Consider the following 9,366-nt stretch of genomic DNA (forward strand, 5'->3'; position numbering starts at 1 on the left):
TGTGTCATGGGCTTGTACTTAATGTATGTAATGTAATTTGTTCTTTATCTTGTATGATCATTTTTTGAAGTGGAAAAAGAGACACCATTAAATATGGAACTCAGAGCAAAGCCTTTGATTTGACATTAATAGCGACTGTAGAGTGTTCATATGGGGAGTATCACCAGGGTGAGCATCACTATGGTAACTGACACCATAGAGAGCGTTCCTACCCAGGAGAACTGACTGCCCCACCAGGTGGAATCATTGAGAGGCTGATAAGTCAGGGGTTAAGTTACTATAGGAAATTTCTCCTCTACATTTTAACCATCAGGAGTAGTGTACTCACATACATACTCACACACAAACTCACCAGGAGGACACACTCAGAGAAACACAACTAAGCAGACTACATTAATGTGCCAAACTGCCCACTTGACAAGACTCCTCTTTGAAATTGTATTTTAGAAACCTGCCATTACATCTAATAACTAATAACAAGAATGCCTGATTCCTATAATCCATAGGCCTTCTCCCAAGCGGAATGGGAAATTGCACTGTACTACCTTTTGTCTTTCTTGTGTGTGCAGGTTTGCTATGTGTGGGAGGGAGGGAGGGAAAGCTAAGCCTGCACATTTTAGATAACTTAGGAGTCAACTTAGGGGCTTGCCTATATTACAACCTCAACACTGTCTGGTAGGCGGTAAAATAATCTCTAGGCTATACCTTGTTGTTGCGATGTCTTGTCTTGTCCGCATGTTACAGACCCCTTGGCTTAACTGAAGCCTCCAGACTCAAATGCATCCATTAAGTCAAGTCAAGTCAAGTTTATTTATATAGCGCATTTCATACACAGAGGTCATTCAATGTGCTTTACATAAACAAAACCAAACAATAATAACAAATAAAAGCATAGAAGGGCAATATAGTCAAAGAATAGTTAAAAGGTAAAGATCATAATAAAAAGAAAACATAAAACACAAGGTAAAATCATTTAAAAATAAAGAATAATTAGTAAGCAAAAACAAAGGCAAAAGTAGTAAAAAAAGTAATAAAAGACCAGGTAGAATAATTATCAAGGCAGATTCAGAATTTGTAACTCGGCACAGTTAGCAGAAAGCATCTGAGAACAGTTTGGTCTTAAGTCTAGATTTAAAACTGGCTACAGTTGGGGCCTTTTTGATGTCATCCGAAAGTTGGTTCCACAGCTGAGCCGCATAGCAGCTAAAAGCTGCTTCACCATGTTTAGTTCTAACTGTAGGTTTTACTAGCAGGTTTTTCACCTGGGACCTGAGAGGACGAGAAGGTGTGTACTGCTGAAGCATGTCTGACAAGTATTTAGGTCCTGCTCCATTTACTGATTTATAAACAAGCAATAGTGCTTTAAAGTCAATTCTGTGACTTACTGGAAGCCAGTGCAAGGACTTAAGAATTGGAGTAATGTGGTCAGTTCTTTTAGTTTTTGTTAGAATCCTAGCTGCAGCATTTTGTATCACCTGAAGCTGTTTAATAGTCTTTTTAGGAAGGCCTGTGAACAGTCCATTGCAGTAATCAACCCTGCTGGAGATAAATGCATGAATGAGTTTTTCTAAGTCATACTTTGACATCAGCCCTCTGAGTTTGGCAATATTTTTGAGGTGGTAAAAAGCTGATTTAGTTATCGCTTTCATGTGGCTGTTGAAATTTAGATCACTGTCAATTAATACACCAAGATTTTTAACAGTATCCTTTGCCTTCAACCCTTTTGTGTCAAGGAGAGTGGCAACCCTAAGTCTTTCCTCCTTTTTACCAAATATAATTACTACTTTGTTCAGCTGAAGAAAATTTTGAGACATCCAAGTGTTGATTTGTTCTATACACTGACACATAGATTCAAGAGGACCATAGTCGTTTGGTGATAGAGCTAAGTAAATTTGTGTGTCATCTGCATAGCTATGATATGAAATCAAATTATTTTGAATGATTTGTCCAAGTGGGAGCATATAGAGGTTGAATAATAGTGGCCCCAAGATCGACCCCTGGGGAACACCACAGGTCAAGGACGTTGGTGTTGAGGTACAGTTTCCAATGGCAACAAGGAAGCTCCTTTCTTGTAGATATGATTTTAGCCAGCTGATAACTATGCCTGTAAATCCAACCCAGTGTTCTAGTCTGTGTAGTAAAATATTGTGATCAACAGTGTAAAATGCTGCACTAAGGTCCAGTAGCACTAGGACTGATGTTTTACCTGAATTTGTGTTGAGGCGTATGTCATTGGAAACTTTAATGAGAGCTGTTTCAGTGCTGTGATTTGCCCGAAAACCAGACTGAAAGTAATTAAAATACCCATTTGATGTTAGGAAGGTGGTTAATTGATTATAGACTACTTTTTCAATAATTTTGCCAATAAAAGGTAGATTAGATATGGGCCTGTAATTGTTTAGCATGGAGGCATCCAGGTTATTTTTCTTGAGAAGTGGCTTTACAACAGCTGTTTTCAGTGACTTAGGAAAAGTGCCAGACAGCAGTGATACATTTACAATTTGAAGGACATCCGCCGCTATGAGGTGAAAAACAGTTTTGAAGAAATTGGTTGGCAGAGTGTCTAAGAAACATGTGGAAGAGCTGAGATTCTGTATTGTTTTTTCAAGTGTTTCGTAGTCTATCAAGCTGAACTCTGACATCAAGTTTAGTTTCCCTCTGTTTGTTGCTGGAAGTTCAGGTTATTGAATTTGTAATTGAGCAGATATGTTGAGTCTGATTTTGTCAATTTTACCTTTAAAAAAAGATGAAAACTCATTGCATTTATTAGTTGAGAGAAGTTCAGGCGCTAATTGTGAGGGGGGATTTGTTAACTTATCAACAGTTGAAAATAGAATACGAGTGTTATTTGAACTTCTATTGATAATGTTAGAAAAGAAAGACTGTCTTGCTTTGCATATTTCAGAGTTATATGTGCGGAGCATCTCTTTATGGATTTCATAGTGGATCTGAAGTTGTGTATGAAGGCGTGTATTTACGCCATTTTCTTTCAGTCTTCCTACACTCTCTTTTTAGAAGTTTAACTGCTGGATTTTGCCTCCATGGTGCTTTCTGTTTGTCCTTAACTTTCTTGAATTGTAATGGAGCAATGTCATCCATAATGTTTGCCATTTTTGCATTAAAGTGATCAAATAAGTTTTCAGAGTCTGACAGTTGACTTGACCTTAGTGAAAGTGTTTGCTCAAAGAGAGCACTTGTCTGATCATTTATGATTCTCCTTTTTACCATCATAGCTGTGTTTTGAGTGTGTGGGGACATAGACACATCAAAGAACACGCAGAAATGATCAGATAAGGCCAGGTCTTTAACAGCTGTAGAGACATCGAGACCCTTTGTAATAACAAGGTCGAGGGTATGGCCGAGAGAGTGTGTTGGCCCCTGTACATGCTGTGTTAGGGAGAATGTATTGATTAGTGCAATGAATTCCTTGGCATCATTGTTTTCAGGATTATCTACATGCAAGTTTAGATCCCCTGATATAATAAGACAGTCAAACTCTATGCAAACAACTGATAGCAGTTCACCTAGCTCTTCAAGAAAAACTTTAGCTGAATGTTTTGGAGGCCTGTAAATTGTCAGTAATAAAATCTGAGGAGAAGACTTAATACATGCACACAGATATTCAAATGAAGTAAAGTCACCGAATGACGACTGATTGCACTGAAAAGACGTCTTGAAAATTGTGGCTATCCCCCCACCTCTTTTATTTGCTCTGGTAGCACTCAAAAAACTGAAATTTGGGGGAGCTGATTCGATGAGAGTAGCAGCACTGTTTGCTTGATCTAACCATGTCTCAGTTAAAAGTAAAAAATCAAGGTTGTGTGTGCAAATTAGATCATAAATTAAGAATGATTTGTTTGAAAGAGATCTAATATTTAGGAGTGCTAGTTTTGCTGTAAGTGTTGGGGAAATATGATCCATGGGGGAAATCTGAGGTTGATGTGGTACGGGTAGGAGATTGGACTGGTTTACCCTATAAGCTCGATACATTTGAGTTCTATTTCTTGTCAATACAGGAATAGAGAATGTCATGGGCTTACTGGGTCCCGGCATGATCTCAAAACTACTGTCAGTACCATTTATATTGCAGGGACCCTGAGAATATCATGCAATACAGTCATCATATAATTGTCCCCTGCTGCTGCCATCTGTATTTTCCACTGCACATTCTATGCTATATGCCGGCTGAGAAAATGAACTAAGAGGTTGCTGCTGCTTAAGAGATCCTTCTAAACGGGGAGGGGGAGGGCGAGGGGGTGGAGGTGCCCTTCGCTTCTTTGGTGCTAATGATCTTAGGCTAGTAAAACTCTGCATGGCTACTGGTAGCAGTCTCTTCATTTTTGCAGGGAACATCATGTGCTTGGGTGGGGATGGTGATGGGTATTCAGGGGATCCTGTGGAGTTTGAGTGGGTGGTGGGATGACAGGCTGGGGATGGTGATGGGAGATTAGGGGGGTTTGGGTGGCCTGGGGAGTTTGATTGGGTGGGGACGTGATTGGGTGTGGGTGGTGATGGGAAATCAAGGAGGGGTTGAAAATTGATCCAGAGTCTCCATCTGCCTGCTGAGGTTCTGGGAAGACGCTCCGCTTTCAGCATGTATTCCAGTAGTGTATTCCATGTTGTTGTGTCTTTGTGGTGACAAGGAGTCGACGGAGGTGGGGAGGGGTATTGGTACTGGTGTTACAACATGACCCTTCCTTTCTGATAGCACCTATCAAAGCTGCTGAGAGGCTATCTCCTCATGCTCATCACATCCATTTGTTTGTTCCAGGGAGTTTGACGCCAGTGATTGACTCATTTTAGCAGCACCCATCTTATCTTGTCCAGTGGACATGGCTGGGCATTGTTGAGCTGGTTGTTTATGTTTCTCCAAGGTCTGCATTTCAGTGGAGGCTAGCGGGTGGTTACCAGAGGGCCCCACAGCAGGGGGGGTTGGGCATATCTCTGTTTCAGCCTGTGCAGAGTGTTTTGGTTTAGCTGAGTTGTTGATGTCATCCGCTTGTTCCGTCTGTATGGTCACTGAGCGCTTATCAGAGGCTCGGCAAATGTTGGGTGCAGGAGAGAGAGGTGATAGTATTCGGTTAAGATCTTGGCCCCAGTCCAACTCAGCTCTGTGCTATTTGGTCTGAAGTATTCCCTGCGATTCCAGAAAAGGTTAAAATTGTCATCCCAACTGAAAAGCATGTTTTTGCGAGCCAGGTGTTTAAACTGAATAGTCTGAAAAAATACAAAGCTTCCCTCTGCTGGGAGTGGGCCACTGACGAAAATTTGTATTCCAAGCTCATATAGGGTCGAGAAAAGTTCCTTGAAATCTTCTTTGACATACAGCTGTTCTCTGTAGATGTAATTTGCTCCAACATGCAACATGCATGATGCGCTTGGTAGTTGCATATTTTGACACCAGTTCTGCAAGCTTGTTTTTTGTGTCAGACACTGAAGCATTTGGGAAACAACATACAATCATCCTTTCCCCATTTATATGTCTCACAGCAGAGTCGCCTAGAACGAGGGTTGTGGGATGAATAGGTGTCGAGTGCTGCTTCTTGTCTGTGCCCATCTTTCTATTGTTGTGGTTTGATTGCTGCCTGCTTTGGGTCTGTTCCCTGGGAAATTCCTCTCTCACGTCCCGGAGGCATTCAAATCTGTTCCATAGTGTTAGGGGCTGTGGGCTTCCCTTAGGACCACAAGCCCTGTAGTAGTTTGCTGATCTGTCTGTATTTCTGATACGAGGCCTGAAGTTAACATCTGAATTTACTGGTGTTGAGGTAATTACAGTTCTTGTATTACGTTTTTTGTTTTTTGGTCTGGCACCTTGCCTGTGCCAAGGCTCTGTACTCACATTTCCCTTTGTGAGGTCGATGCATTCATCTGCTCTATTAGCAGTGATATTAGACTGCTGGGTTACATTCTCTGCATTTCCAGTAGTTGCTGTACTCACTTCATGAGATGCCTCTCGTAGTTTATCTGTCGTTGGTGGAAGGGCATGCATCTTTGATTCCAAAGTAGAAATCCTCTGTTCTAGCTCAGTACATTTTCAGTTAATTCTCGCCACTGAACTAAGCGCTACAGTTTCTACATTTATAGGGCGTCCTGGACCCCTTTTCCACCAAGGCAGTTCTGGTGCTGGCCCAGTCTCAGACCAGTTCTTTGAACCAGTTTCGGTAGGTGCTGGGAGCAGGATTCTCATGACGTTTTGAAAAGCCATTGGCAGCAAAAATGCAGCACAGCCATAACCAAAACAATTGTGCTAATCAAGAGTTAACAATGGCTAACATCATGCAAGTCTTTCTAGCGATTGCAATAAATACTGTACACACGCTGACCAAAAAAAATAGGGCATGTCCAGTTTTACTCCACGAATGGATACAGTGATACAGTTAAACTCTCTCGCCATATTGTAAAAGTACCAATTTCTGCCCCTTTCTTTCAAAAATTTAAAAACAAAGATATTTTTTAATACTTCAAAATAACATTTGATTGATGAACCTTACATTTTTCAGTAGCCATGAGTGTGTAGATTTGTACAAAATCGGCTTTGGTTCTTACTGGGAGCTTTTACTGCTTAAAATATTTTGTTTACCATGAGTTTGGTGCTGGGCTGGTGGGTGCCCTATTTCTACCCACTCACTTGGCACATCAACGGTTAGAACGAGAATTCTTGTCGCAAATTTTTGGTACAGAGATAATTTAGATACCCTTATGGGGTGGGTGTTTGCCTTTCTTTAGGAATCCGGCGTCTTGGTTTGTATGGAAATTAATATTAACTGACACATACACATAAAAGGGTGAAAATAACCTATGCAGTGACTAGTCTACACCACCTGGCTCCTCTCTGGCTCCCAGTCCATTGAACAGCAAGCTCGTTCTTCGAAAGTGGGCATGTAGAACCAGCACCGAACTGGCACAAACACTGCCTCCAAACCAGCACCAGAGCTGGGTTGGTGGAAAATATATTTAATTTTTATATATTTTATTAATCCTTTGTTTAACCAGGGCAGTCACATTGAGACAGAGCTCTCTTACTACTTTGTTCTTTCTTTTATATTTATATATTAGAATTACTTCCTTTTATGGTTTATCTCAGTAATTTTGCAATCTATACTGGCACTGCAGTGTTTAGAATCGGTTTTGACATGCATAATTCAAATACATTTCAAAACTCCTCTCACAAATGACTGGACTATGGGAGCTACCTGTCAGTCATTTTCTATTGTTTTGAGAGATAGTTTGGGTATAACACACACACAGACACACACGTCAGTAAACTGGCTTTATTGATTTAAGTTTTCTGATGCGTGGAATATAGAGTGATTCCTTCCTCGAAGCCGTACGTTAATAACTGGCCTCGTTGATCCTCAGAGTGAGAGTCTTTAATTGTTAATCAGTGATTTCCAGGCAGCTTTTTGATTAGATTAGATTAGGTTAGATTTCACTTTCCTGTCAAAAGCCCTTTGACCTTTAGAGGCTGGCCATCACAGCATCAGATTAATTATTGGCCCAAAGTGTTATTTCTCTCTCTATTCCTGTGTGTGTGTGTGTGTGTATGTATCTGGGGGAGAGGAGTACAGTGTGTGAGGAATGCCAAGGACTTTCTTCATGCTCAGCCAATGACTTTCTTCATGCCCCCCCACCCCCCCACACACACACACAAACATGTACACACACACACACACACACACACACACACACACACACACGCATATGCACACAGACACACACACACACACACACACACACACTCAGTTACTCAGCCCTGTGTGGACGTGAAGGCAGCACTCAGTAGATCTCTCCTCCAGCTAGACGGTGTTCTGCGTCTCTCTTGCAGGTACGTAGCAACGTCGTCATGCTTGTGATCCTCTCTGTAGGCGCAGGGAAGAGTCGGAGAACTACAGTTAGAATAGTGGCAGAGGTCGATGTGGAGAGAGAAGCTACGCTATGATCTGGCCTGCCACGTGTGCTCTCCGAGGAAGCCCCTCCGGATGTGTGTCTTATTTTCATTAGAGTAGAACCTCAGGATGTGTGTCTTATTTTCATTAGAGTAGAACCTCAGGATGTGTCTTATTTTCATTAGAGTAGAACCTCAGGATGTGTGTCTTATTTTCATTAGAGTAGAACCTCAGGATGTGTCTTATTTTCATTAGAGTAGAACCTCAGGATGTGTGTCTTATTTTCATTAGAGTAGAACCTCAGGATGTGTGTCTTATTTTCATTAGAGTAGAACCTCAGGATGTGTCTTATTTTCATTAGAGTAGAACCTCAGGATGTGTCTTATTTTCATTAGAGTAGAACCTCAGGATGTGTGTCTTATTTTCATTAGAGTAGAACCTCAGGATGTGTCTTATTTTCATTAGAGTAGAACCTCAGGATGTGTGTCTTATTTTCATTAGAGTAGAACCTCAGGATGTGTCTTATTTTCATTAGAGTAGAACCTCAGGATGTGTCTTATTTTCATTAGAGTAGAACCTCAGGATGTGTGTCTTATTTTCATTAGAGTAGAACCTCAGGATGTGTGTCTTATTTTCATTAGAGTAGAACCTCAGGATGTGTGTCTTATTTTCATTAGAGTAGAACCTCAGGATGTGTGTCTTATTTTCATTAGAGTAGAACCTCTGGATGTGTCCTATTCTCTGTGAGAATAGAACAGGAAAGTGCCAGCACAGCAAATGTTTTTACAGTAGTTACAAAAGTTGACGTAGATACTGAAATAGTTACAGAATTGAAACAAGTTCATAAAGATGTTACATTAATGCAGCTAGAGATGTTACGTTGATGCAGCTACAGATGTTAAGTTGATTCATCTAGAGATGTTAGAGTGTGGTGGTTGATGCATCTACAGTAGAGATGTTAGAAGATGTTAGGTTGTGGTTTATGCATCTAGAGATGTTAGAAGATGTTAGGTTGTGTTTGATGCATCTAGAGATGTTAGGTTGAGGTTGATGCAGTTAGAGATATATTGTGGTTGTGTGTTTTCATGTTTTTGACACGGAGTGCATCAGATTTCATAAATGCCTCTGGGGCAATTCAGACCTCTTATGAGGTCATACAAGGAGGATGCGAGTGACAGATATATATGTGTGGAAAGACACACAGTGCTCATGCTCAGATATGTGTGGAAAGACATGCTCATGTGTGGGAGTTTAAATAGAAATTTATAATCAAGAGAGAGAGAGGGTTTGGAGACAGATTCTAGCTGAAAGTGAAGAGATGTACCACACTTAACCAGGTCATGGACTGTAATCAGCTGTACACTATAAAGCAGTTTATGACTTGTTTTTTCTCCAGCAAGAGACCATAGATCTGTTAAAGATTTGTTATCACACAATCTTTATGAACTACTCAGAGATACTAACTGTGTGTGCTGGTGGG

Source organism: Alosa pseudoharengus, unplaced genomic scaffold (genome assembly GCF_046254945.1).
Source record: "Alosa pseudoharengus isolate Yale_2024_CS ecotype anadromous, Long Island Sound unplaced genomic scaffold, YU_APseudo_1.1 YU_APseudo_1.1_scf_19, whole genome shotgun sequence".
NCBI classification, from domain to species: Eukaryota; Metazoa; Chordata; class Actinopteri; order Clupeiformes; family Clupeidae; genus Alosa; species Alosa pseudoharengus.